The sequence below is a fragment of the Schistocerca nitens genome, chromosome 8, assembly GCF_023898315.1.
Source record: "Schistocerca nitens isolate TAMUIC-IGC-003100 chromosome 8, iqSchNite1.1, whole genome shotgun sequence".
In the NCBI taxonomy this organism is placed as follows: Eukaryota; Metazoa; Arthropoda; class Insecta; order Orthoptera; family Acrididae; genus Schistocerca; species Schistocerca nitens.
In genome coordinates this window covers 442,213,604-442,226,222 of record NC_064621.1, presented here as the reverse complement: position 1 = coordinate 442,226,222, position 12,619 = coordinate 442,213,604, and the positions used below count along the sequence as shown (strand labels likewise).

The 12,619-nt window shown below is 46.1% G+C and overlaps 1 protein-coding gene across 1 annotated transcript in view; it reads left to right on the top strand.

The window, feature by feature from the left end:
* Positions 1–2,714: 2,714 nt before the first annotated feature.
* Positions 2,715–12,619, top strand: part of LOC126199600 (uncharacterized) — a 1,222,178-nt gene continuing 1,212,273 nt past the window's right edge. The window contains exon 1 of the mRNA XM_049936527.1: positions 2,715–2,894. The gene's annotated coding sequence lies outside the window, so the exon portion shown is untranslated. The remainder of the gene's footprint in view (positions 2,895–12,619) is intronic.

Here is a 12,619-nt window from a genome sequence, read left to right as displayed (position 1 = left end):
ATGTAGGCAAGTGTAATGTACTGCGAGTACATAGAAAGAAAGATCCTTTATCATTTAGCTACAATATAGCAGGTCAGCAACTGGAAGCAGTTAATTCCATAAATTATCTGGGAGTAGGCATTAGGAGTGATTTAAAATTTAATGATCATATAAAGTTCATAGTCGGTAAAGCAGATGCCAGGCTGAGATTCATTGGAAGAATCCTAAGGAAATGCAATCCGAAAACAAAGGAAGTAAGTTACAGTACACTTGTTCGCCCACTGCTTGAACATTGCTCACCAGTGTGGGATCCGTACCAGATAGGGTTGATAGAAGAGATAGAGAAGATCCAACGGAGAGCAGCGCGCTTCGTTACAGGATCATTTAATAACCGCGAAAGCGTAACGGAGATGATAGATAAACTCCAGTGGAAGACTGCAGGAGAGACGCTCAGTAGCTCTGTATGTGCTTTTGTTGAAGTTTCGAGAACATACCTTCACAGAGGAGCCAAGCAGTATATTGCTCCCTCCTACGTATATCTCGCGAAGAGACCATGAGGATAAAATCAGAGAGATTAGATCCCACACAGAGGCATAACGACAAACTTTCTTTCCACGAACAATACGAGACTGGAATAGAAGGGAGAACAGATAGAGGTAGTCAAAGTGCTCTCCGCCACACACCGTCGGGTGGCTTGCGGAGTATGGACGTAGATGTAGAATCAAAGGTCATTCGACACAGCCGAATACTGGAGATACATTAACATCCCACATCCCGCAGACGTAGTAGTAGTTGTTGTTGTGGTCTTCAGTCCTGAGACTGGTTTGATGCAGCTCTCCATGCTACTCTATCCTGTGCAAGCTCCATCTCCCAGTACCTACTGCAACCTACATCCTTCTGAATCTGCTTAGTGTATTCATCTCTTGGTCTCCCTCAGCGATTTTTACCCTCCACGCTGCCCTCCAGTACTTCATTGGCCATTCCTTGATGCCTCAGAATATATCCTACCAACCGATCCCTTCTTCTAGTAAAGTTGTGCCACAAACGTCTCTTCTCCCCAATCCTATTCAATACCTCCTCATTAGTTACGTGATCTACCCACCTTATCTTCAGCATTCTTCTGTAGCACCACATTTCGAAAGCTTCTATTCTCTTCTTGTCCAAATTATTTATTGTCCATGTTTCACTTCCATACATGGCTACACTCCATACAAATACTTTCAGAAACGACTTCCTGACTCTTAAATCAATACTCGATGTTAACAAATTTCTCTTTTTCAGAAACGCTTTCCTTGCAATTGACAGTCTACATTTTATATCCTCTCTACTTCGACCATCATCAGTTATTTTGCTCCCCAAATAGCAAAACCCCTTTACTACTTTAAGTGTCTCATTTCGTAATCTAATTTCCTCAGCATCACCCGACTTAATTCGACTAAATTCCATTATCCTCGTTTTGCTTTTGCTGGTGTTCATCTTATATCCTCCTTTCAAGACACTGTCCATTCCGTTCAACTGCTCTTCCAAGTACTTTGCTGTCTCTGACAGAATTACAATGTCATCGGCGAACCTCAAAGTTTTTATTTCCTCTCCCTGGATTTTAATACCTACTCCAAATTTTAGTTTTGTTTGTTTGTACTGCTTGCTCAATATACAGATTGAATAACATCGGGGAGAGGCTACAGCCCTGTCTCACTCCCTTCCCAACCACTGTTTCCCTTTCATGCCCCTAGAATCTTATAACTGCTATCTGGTTTCTGTACAAATTGTAAATAGCCTTTCGCTCCCTGTATTTTCCTCCTGCCACCTTTAGAATTTGAAAGAGAGTATTCCAGTCAACATTGTCAAAAGTTTTCTCTAAGTCTACAAATGCTAGAAACGTAGGTTTACCTTTCCTTAATCTTTCTTCTAAGATAAGTCGTAGGGTCAGTATTGCCTCACGTGTTCCAACATTTCTACGGAATCCAAACTGATCTCCCCCGAGGTCAGCTTCTACCAGTTTTTCCATTCGTCTGTAAAGAATTCGTGTTAGGATTTTGCAGCTGTGACTTATTAAACTGATTGTTCGGTAATTTTCACATCTGGCAACACCTGCTTTCTTTGGGATTGGAATTATTATATTCTTCTTGAAGTCTGAGGGTATTTCGCCTGTCTCATACACCATGCTCACCAGATGGTAGAGTTTTGTCAGGACTGGCTCTCCCAAGGTCGTCAGTAGTTCTAATGGAATGTTGTCTACTCCCGTGGCCTTGTTTCGATTCAGGTCTTTCAGTGCTCTGGCAGACGTAGTAAAGCAGCAGAAAATTAATGTGAAATACGTACGATATACGCGTACGTGGCAGAGGCCACTGGTAAAAAGCTAGTACCATTACAAAAATGTTTTGCGTATCTGACTTTCTGCTGCATCGCCGTCGCTCGCATCTTTCTCAGCGGGTGACAGCGCTCTTACTTTCCTAATAAGCCCCGCAGCTGTCGCTGCAGCGCAACTAGCGTGCGCGGGGCGCACGTGGGAGCCAAAAATACTCGTGGCCGTAGCTGCGGCGGCGGCCGGCAGATGGCAGCGGCAGCGCCGGCGCCGCCCCCGCGGTCCATCGATCGCGGCGGCGGCGGCGGCGACGGCGGCGGCGGCGACGGCGGCGCCGGCGCAGGGCGGCGCGGGGACGGCCGGCTGTGGCGGCAGTGCGCGCTGCGCAGCCCGCGACGCCACACCGCGCCGTCGCCGACCACCGCTAACGCGACGCGACGCGACGCCTCCCGCCGCTCGCCGCTCGCCGGCTACTTGTTGCGCGCCGCGACTCACAGCGGGTCTCGCCCGCCGCGCTTCCCCTCGCTCGTACTGTTCGCCGTACACACTACGCGAGTGCCACTCCAGGTACCCGACGACGACACCCGCTTCCTCCGACGTCACCAGCCGAGTAAGTCGCACCGCCCTTCCGGGCGCCGGCCGGACGCTCGGCCGACGCGGCCGGCGACGTCTGGCGTCAATAATAAGTAGGTCGGGTCTCCGCGCCGTACGACCACTGTACGGCGCGTCTTCGCTGGCGCCGCGAGTACTCCTGACGTCACTGATACGAGGAGTGACGGAAATCGCGTCGGCGCACGGTACGCCTCCGTCGCGTACCGACCTGTGGTGCTAGCGAATGCAGTGAATCTGCTCCTATAAGATTCGGGCCATTTTTCGTACACGGTGTTCAAGAACTAAGACCAAGTTGCAAAAGTTGTTGAAAGAGACATCCTTTGTGCGATTCCTACAACTGAGCACGCGTTGCGTATTCTTAAACGTAATGTAAAGAAGCTGTAGAAAAGCGAAATTGTGCGCTTCAAGAAAACATACAAACGTAGTTTCCTATACACAATCAATGAATCACAATAGGCATCATTCAAGTAATACTGTTGACAATTTCTGGGGAAATGAAGTGAAATTGTAATGATTAGACCTCGACTGTTGTTTACACTCGTTTATTTAATATCGCACGATTGGCCAATTCGACCTTAGAGGCGATTCTCAAGTGCTGTAGGTGATAACATGTCGTAATGTATCCGATTATTTCCCGCGCGGGTGTAATTGATACTTGGTTTTTAACGATGAAAGTAAGCCCTGGCTTCGTCTAAGAACGTGACAATAGTTTCTATGATAACTATCACTGTGTTCACTTAACATTTTAACATTCTATTTTAAATTTGACGCTCGGACGTATATGCGCTCGTTTTCAGAACTGCCATGTCCGTTGCTAATTAGTGAGATACATTGCAACAGTCGTGAGAAACTAAATAAAGTAAATACGCGTAAATAACAGTCCAGATGGAACTACGGGGTGTTCAAAAAGTCTCTCCGCAGTGCCGTATGATTGTTAGCCGCGCGTGCCGTACGCCGCAGTGAATATACCGAAATGAAACTCAGTGAAATGCAAGTTATTAATTTATTGAATATTCATTTTTACTGACGCTGGCTGAGATAAACTAAACAGTTGAATGTTGGGAGAGTCCCCTTGAAGGGAAGTAACCCAAAGAGGCGAACAATCATACGGCACGCGCGGCTAACAATCATACGGCACAGCGAGAGACGTTTTGAACACCCCGTATCACAGTGTCCTTCAACAAATAAACGACTGTGGTACCTCGCTTGAAGAAAATGAAGTGGAATCCTCACAAAGGCTCAGCTGTAGGTAAAGCAGATGATTCAAGGGTAAGATATTGGAAAACTGCAATCAGTCGAAACAGGAGACCGTTTACAAAACACTTATGCGACGCATCGTACGATACTACACAAGTGGGTGAGTCCCATAACAAAGAGGACATTACACGAGACATTGAAGATACAAAAACGAGGACACAATCGTTGTAAGTTTGATGGGCAGTTCCAATTTACACTCTGGCTGTTATAATATCGCTGTTATTTGCGTACTCCTAATTCCTTAATTTACATCGTTACGCTTTGTGTGTGTGATTTTATAACAGCCAGAATGTAAAATGAAACTGCCCCTCCATTAATTTGTAGTTGTGGGATCCTAAATGAGAAAACTTACGTGGCATGTTTGTTTGACTGAAAAGAGCGTCACGGAAATTCTGAAAAATCTAACTGACAATTGTCTGAAGATTCTCGTCTATCTCGCCAAGGCTGCTTAACAAGTTCCACCGACCACAATTAAGGGAGGAAACTTGGCACACACTTCAGCTCCCCACGTATCGTTGTCGTAGAGACTGTGAAAACGGAATTAGACTAATTACAGTGAGCACAGAGACGTTGAAACAGCTATTTTTCTCCCTCTCTACAGGTGACCAGAAGGGGAAGAAATTCTAGTACATGGTACTGTGGGTAGTACCCTTCGCCATGCACACAACTGTGGTTTTCAGAACATGGGTGTAAATATAAAAAATACATTGTGCAACGTTCGTAGAGCAACTGCACCAGCTCTTTGTCCAATTTTGTCTTTAATTCAGGACCTGAGTTTAGTAAGCAGCGTCTTTCAAGTGTTCCTATAAGAAAAAAAGCTAGGTGGGGATAAATTAGGAGACCGAGCAGGCGACGACTCCTTCACGATTTTTTCCGTGAAAAACACTGTCCTAGGAAAATTGTTATGCTTGGCTGCATGAGCCGTATTACTGCATCAGCGTGTATTGTACGTAAACGTAGACAGCCGCGAAAGAAAAAAAAAAAAAAACTTTACAGTGCTGTCACGTACCCTGAAGAATTTTATGCTGTGTGCTGTATTTGCTCATCCGGTAAAGTGTTTAAAGACTGTTGCGCCACCTGTATCCAGCGTTCGCTGTTCATTGTGCCATGAAAGAATATGATGATTCTCCCGTCAGATACTGTACACCAAATTTTCATTTTTTGTGCAAGTAAAGGAGACACGTGCAGATAATATTGATCGCCCGTATCCCAAAGGCGTGAATTCTGTGCATTCAGGGTGGAAACACTCCTCGTCAGACCACATCATTTATAAAGTTCTTACCGTTCTGGCATGAAATATGACATGAACCACTGACAAAGTTACACGTATCCTAGTGTCTTCAAGCAACAGTATGAACTCTTGTTGCGTAACGGTGCGTCCGCACTACCAACGGTGAATTCAGGCGCTACACAGACCACCTGAGATTGAAAGAAGAAGCGTATTGCACCCCGATCCACTTTCCTTTCGGGTCACTGTTTTCGGTTTAATCTGATACATTTACAGTCTTCAGAAACTCGTCGTACAGCCACTTGTGGTGGACTTGTTTGGTGCATCCATATCTAATACACTCGGTGACGATGAATTCTATTCTCAGTAATGTATAATCCATTTCTTCCTCAATAAGATAAGAAACATATATACATAATAAGAATCATTATACCATAAGGCTGCGTCACTTGCGGAATCCCAAGTAGGAATACAAAGTATTGAAGCACAATACTTCATTATTCTGCTTAATTTCAACGCGTTTTGGAGTTGCCACTACAATTCAGTGACTACGTTGACGTTTTAGGGCGTTACATCTTAAGTTTTTCATCTAGCAGAAAATGAATGACAAATTGGCAGTAGGAACTCACCTCATGACAGCAGACACAACTTGCCAGACTTCAGTATAGATCTCAAAATGTGTCTGTGAGAATCCTCAGGTGGAGATACAAAATTTTTTAAAAACTTTTAAAAGACCAGTCAGATCTTTTGTGAAATGATGAACTTAAGAAATTTAATTGATTAGAGAACATTTCAAGAGCATTTGAATGTTACTCGAAATCGTGTACAGGTAATGAGGCATGTCAAATATTTCTCTAATCTATTTTATTTCTTACTTTTAGACAAAGCATATTTCAAAACATTTTACAGTTTGGCTCAACTGTTTTAGAGTTTCAAGTTTTGTTCAGAAAGCATGAAATATGTTTAAATATGTATCGGTATTATATTGTTATTAAAAGGGAGCTGAGAAATTTCATTTTATGTTGTTATTTTATGTTGTCAACATGAAAGAAATAATGCCACAATTTCTACACCAAATAACTTTACGCAAAGTAGTTAGGCCTTGAAGAGACGAACTTTGACACTTTTCACGCTTTATTTACATGGATAGCAGCTGCTTTACAAAATTTTTTTATTTTTATTTTTTATGCAAATCTAGACCTCAAGCTGGTCAATTAGATACGCCATTTGCCCATTTCCCTCTCTTCGTTTGTTTAGGAAAATTGGGGCAATTTCTAGGAGCTAGTTTTCGCCCCGCTCAAATATTTGACCAAACATAGACGCAACATATTTTCCAACTTGTTGACATGCTGAATGACCAGCCAGTGAATACAAAAATTACTTTTTACTTTCAGGGATGTCTGTGTCTGTATACAATAGCGCAAAAGAATTAAAGCACGTTTCCATCCTCCTTTTTCCAACGCTTCTACTTTCTCTAACTCTCACTCTGTCTGTTCTGTCTGTCTGTTTCTCTCTCTCTCTCTCTCCCTCTCTTTGTTTGCCTATCAGCCACACAGATCACCCCCGTCCTTCACCTGCCCCGCCCCCCAGCCTCACAATACTCTCTGTCACTTCTTCGCAGTAGGTTATATCGTTATCGTTTAACTCCGCATTTTCATAAACTGAAATATTATGATAATATTACTACATTAGCTGATCAAATGTAAAATTTACATACTTATAAATGGAAGTAGAATATTTTGAAGAGTAATTTGAGTCAACCAGTGTAATAAATATGCTAAATCTTGTTCAGTGTAGGCGAGAATGTGAATAATTTGAAGCTCCTCTAATATATTCTGATTTTTATGATTTCATCTGTTTTTACACGAAAATAATATGATACTTTATCCGTCAACAAGTCTTTTAATCACAAATTAAATTGTGTTCAAATGGTTCAAATGGCTCTGAGCACTATGGGACTTAACATCTGTGGTCATCAGTCCCCTAGAACTTAGAACTAGCCGGCCGAAGTGGCCGTGCGGTTAAAGGCGCTGCAGTCTGGAACCGCAAGACCGCTACGGTCGCAGGTTCGAATCCTGCCTCGGGCATGGATGTTTGTGATGTCCTTAGGTTAGTTAGGTTTAACTAGTTCTAAGTTCTCGGGGACTAATGACCTCAGCAGTTGAGTCCCATAGTGCTCAGAGCCATTTGAACCATTTTTGAACTTAGAACTACTTAAACCTAACTATCCTAAGGACATCAAACACATCCATGCCCGAGGCAGGATTCGAACCTGCGACCGTAGCAGCCGCGCGGTTCCGGACTGAGCGCCTAGAACCGCTAGACCACCGCGGCCGGCAATTAAATTGTGTCATTTGAATCATATAACGCAGGCATAAATATTTTAAATCGCTTGAATTCTAAGCGCAAGTGCGGAACCTTTTGTAACAATGCAGCGACAAAAGTTTTGTGTCCACATGAAAGTAAACACCAGGAGAACTTTATTCGTTTGTTAATATCGACTGAGACGCCGTCATGAAGTTAGCAACTGTGTCGTTAATTTACTGCGAGATGACAAAATGAAGCGGATATAACTGTGAAGAACGTTAACCTCGACCTTGGAAATGGAGTCGTAGCGTCGAGACACACTGGACGTGAACAATATTGCGAGTGAAGACGAAATATTACTTGATACACTTCATACGACGTGGAAGATACAGCCATGTATAACTCATGATGAAATTGTTTGCGATGCAGCTGTTGTGCTAATAGCCTTTGTTGTGTCGATTCCCTAAGGTCTCGACACAATGAGTGGCTAGGTGCACGCGAAACTAACGCAGACGGGCGTAAATTCTGAAACAGGAGACTGGATGAAAACTATAAAGAAAAGAAGAGAGATTTTAATATACTTAACTTTAATGTAGTCTTGTTCTTGTTGAAATACATCTCTTGCATAGTAGTAAGCAATTAGCAATGATACACATGGCGCCTTGCTAGGTAGTAGCGATGGACTAGCTGAAGGCTATTTAATCTGTCTCTCGGCAAATGAGAGTAAGACTTGGTAGGTCTGGTCGCAAGCTATGTCGTCCGTACAACTGGGGCGAGGTCAAGTCCGTGTCTTGTGACCTGCCCTGTGGTGGCGCTACGTTTGCGAATACACAGTGGCGACACGCGGGTCCGACATGTACTACAGGACCGCGGCCGATTTAAGTTACCACCTAGCAAGTGTGGTGTCTAGCGGTGACACCACATTCCTCCCCCGCAAATCGGCGAACGGTCGTGAGATAAGGCTTCCGCCCGCCGTGGGGAGGACCCCATGTTGACGTATGCGATGAGGTGGGGAGCCTAACAACAGGCGAGGCTGTGCCACCCGCACCCGGCCATTCGGTCCGAGGGGAGCTAGGAAACGCCTGCAAACCTAGTCCAGGGTGCACGTCAACATGAGGTGCATGCGCACGTAATGAGAGAGAAGGGTCGACCTCCATGGGGTCGGAGCACCCGACGGGCGAAGACGACATCTGGTCCGGAGCGGGCAAGAGGTCCATGGCGGAGGACGGCTGGTCACGGGAAGCAAGCGGCGGCGCGTGACCCAGGGAGGCGCGAGGCGGCTGCAGCGAAGCGTCCGCTGCTGGCGGCGCCGGCGGCGGCTGCGGCGGCGCGACGCCATGAGGCAAAATGGAAGGCAGCGTCGGTAACACCTGGGGACGAGGCGAGCCAGTAGATGGGTCCCCAGGGCGCTGACCTGACGGCTCCGTCGCTGAAAGCAGACGGGGAGCGGCAGAACCCAGGCGACGACAGAGGCGCAGCTGATTGAGATGCCGACGCACCTCACCAGAGGCCCCCAAAACCAAATACATCGCGCGGCCGAGGCAGCGAAGAATGCGCCCTGCGAGCCAACCTTGTGCGCAAGCACAGCACCGATCCCGAAATCCGATGCATCTACCATCAACAAAAGGGGTTTTCGGGGATCGAATGGCGTAAGGCAAGTATTTGAAAGTAACGCCGATTTCAACTGGCGAAAGGCGCGTTCGCATTCCGTCGTCCAGACGAACGGAACACCTTTACGGCGTAAGCGATGAAGCGGAGCTGAAATGGAAGAAGCATTGCGCACAAATCGATGATAATAATTTACCTTACCCAGCACACTCTGTAGCTGTTTTAAGTTCTGCGGTGACGGCAAGTCCTGAATGGCACGAAGGTGCTCTGGACTCGGATGTATACCTTGGGCATTTATGACATGCCCCAGGTACGGTAAGTCACGAGCAAAAAACACACATTTGTCCTTCCTCAAGCGAAGACCATTCTGACGCAATACCTGAAATAATGTTCGGAGATTTTGCAAATGTTCTGCTTCTGTCTTTCCTGAGATTACAATATCGTCCAGATAGGTCGCAGCCGTAGGGACCGACGCACAAATAGTTTGTAAATATTGCTGAAATAAAGCAGGGGCGGATGCACACCCGAATGGCAGTCTTTTGAAGCGATACAAGCCAAGATGCGTGTTAACCACTAAGACGCGCTGGGAGTCTTCGTCCACAGGTATCTGCAAGTACGCATCTGCTAGGTCCAATTTTGAAAAATATTTTCCCGGGCACAGTTTGTCAAAAAGATCTTCCGGGCGGGGCAAAGGAAAAGTAGCAGTCACAAGTTGTGGATTCACAGTTGCTTTGAAGTCCACGCAAAGTCTCAATTTTCCGGAAGGTTTTTGGCAAAATTACTAAGGGTGAGGCCCAGAGAGAAGTCTGCACTCGTTCAATGACACCTTGAGATTCTAATTCGGCTAATGTTCGTGCGACCTCATCACGCAATGCGTGGGGAACATTGCGCGCTCTGAAAAATTTCGGTTGCGCGTTGTCTTTCAGTTCCAAATGCGCTTCATAGTTCTTAGCGCAACCAAGGCCCGGTGCAAAAATGTCTGCAAATTCTTCACAAAGACTAGAAACACTGGCGGAAGGCACAGTCTGATTCACTGATAGGACCTGATTTACAATAGACATATTAAACAATTGAAACAAATCTAAACCAAACAAGTTCACTGCACTAGAGGAACGAAGAACATAAATTGACACAAGTTTTGTTTGTCCCTTGTATGTTGCAATAAGGCTGCACTGTCCTAACACAGGTATATGCTGTCCTGAGTAACTAGTTAACGTAACATTTGCGGCACGCAATGGCGGGGCGCCCAGTTGTTTGTACGTGTCGTGATTGAGCAAGGAAACTGCAGCTCCGGTATCGAGCTGGAATGGTATCACTTTTCCTGCAAAGTCTAAGTCCACAAAAAGTTTATTGTCGTGTTGACGACAAGAGCGACTGTCTCGTGCAATTTGAACTGATACAGGTCCAGAAGCACTTGCAACTTTACGGGATGTCCGGCGACGTCGACGCACACTTTGGGTGGGACGAACACAGTCACTGTTAGCTAAAGTGTCACTGGACGGGTGGGCATGAACTACATGGATGTCCATGGGTGAAGGTCCACGAGCCTGATTGTCTTGGGTTCGATTCCGGCGCGAAGCAAAGGGCCTGGAATGTGTGTGATTGTCTGACCTAAGCTTTTTCTGGCAAACACTTTGTACATGTCCTTTCTTTTGACAGTAAAAACAAATAGCTTGGCGTGACGGGCAATTTTCACGCGAATGTCTAGTGGCACACCGCGGGCAAGATTTCACTGCATTTGCTTGCTTACGCGGCGCACGTGGTTGCAAGCTAGGCGGCCGCTGCGAAGTCGGGCGCGAGGGCCGCTTAGCGTCCCGTGCAGCGGGCCCGGCGGGCCGAGTAATGTGACACACTGCTGGCGAAGTTTCAAATGATTCCTGAGCAAAGTCAAGTGTGTCTTGCCTGTCCAATATGTCTATCACTTGTTGCAGGGAGGGATTAACTAGCTTCAAAATCTGTTCCCTTATGCGAACATCAGAAACGTTTTGTGCAATTGCATCACGCACCATAGTATCTGAATATGGGAGGCCACATTCACAGGCAAACGCGCAGTCTCTAGTAAGTCCTTGCAAAGTTGCTACCCACTCCCTATTAGTCTGACCGGCGGTACGTTTTGTACGAAAAAACGTATACCGTTTTGCAACAACATTAACTGTTTCTTTGAAATAGGCATCTAAAGCCGACAAAATTTCCTCGTAGGTCAGAGTTGCTACGTCGCGTCGGGGAAACAATTTCACTATCACCCGGTAGGTAGACACACCGACACAAGAAAGCAAAAACGGCTGCCGCTCTTTACCTTGAATTCCATAAGCAGTGAGGTGGAAGTTGAACTGATCGGCCCACTCAGTCCAGCTGTCGGTTGTGGCCTCAAAGGGCCGAAATGGCGGTGCGACAGCGTTGTGTGGCTGCGGTAGCGAAGAAGCGGCTGCCGCCGCATCGGTTTGCAGCGCACGTTGACCCTGGACGAGCTGTCCAAGGGCTTCCAATAACGCCTGCGTCTGCTGATTCTGCAAGCGAAAAAATTCGGACAGTACATCTGGAGAATGCGGCGAAGCCATGACACAAGCAAATTAGAGCAAGTATAACACAAAGACTGCAACGTGGGCGCGGCACCACTCCTCGGCGCCAAAATATTGTTGTGTCGATTCCCTAAGGTCTCGACACAATGAGTGGCTAGGTGCACGCGAAACTAACGCAGACGGGCGTAAATTCTGAAACAGGAGACTGGATGAAAACTATAAAGAAAAGAAGAGAGATTTTAATATACTTAACTTTAATGTAGTCTTGTTCTTGTTGAAATACATCTCTTGCATAGTAGTAAGCAATTAGCAATGATACACATGGCGCCTTGCTAGGTAGTAGCGATGGACTAGCTGAAGGCTATTTAATCTGTCTCTCGGCAAATGAGAGTAAGACTTGGTAGGTCTGGTCGCAAGCTATGTCGTCCGTACAACTGGGGCGAGGTCAAGTCCGTGTCTTGTGACCTGCCCTGTGGTGGCGCTACGTTTGCGAATACACAGTGGCGACACGCGGGTCCGACATGTACTACAGGACCGCGGCCGATTTAAGTTACCACCTAGCAAGTGTGGTGTCTAGCGGTGACACCACAGCCTTCATGTGTATGGCTTTTATGAACGCCCCTACCGGTCATCATGCGTGCACCTCTTCCTCCTGAGATATGTGGTGTCCTCCTGTTTTGGCGTTCCTGCCTATTTTCGGCGGCACCTGTTACGCCCAATCCTGTGAGATGGCGCAGAGACTGAGGCGACTGAACTCACAGCTGGTATTGCAATTCAAATCTAGTCAAGGAATCATGATTTTGA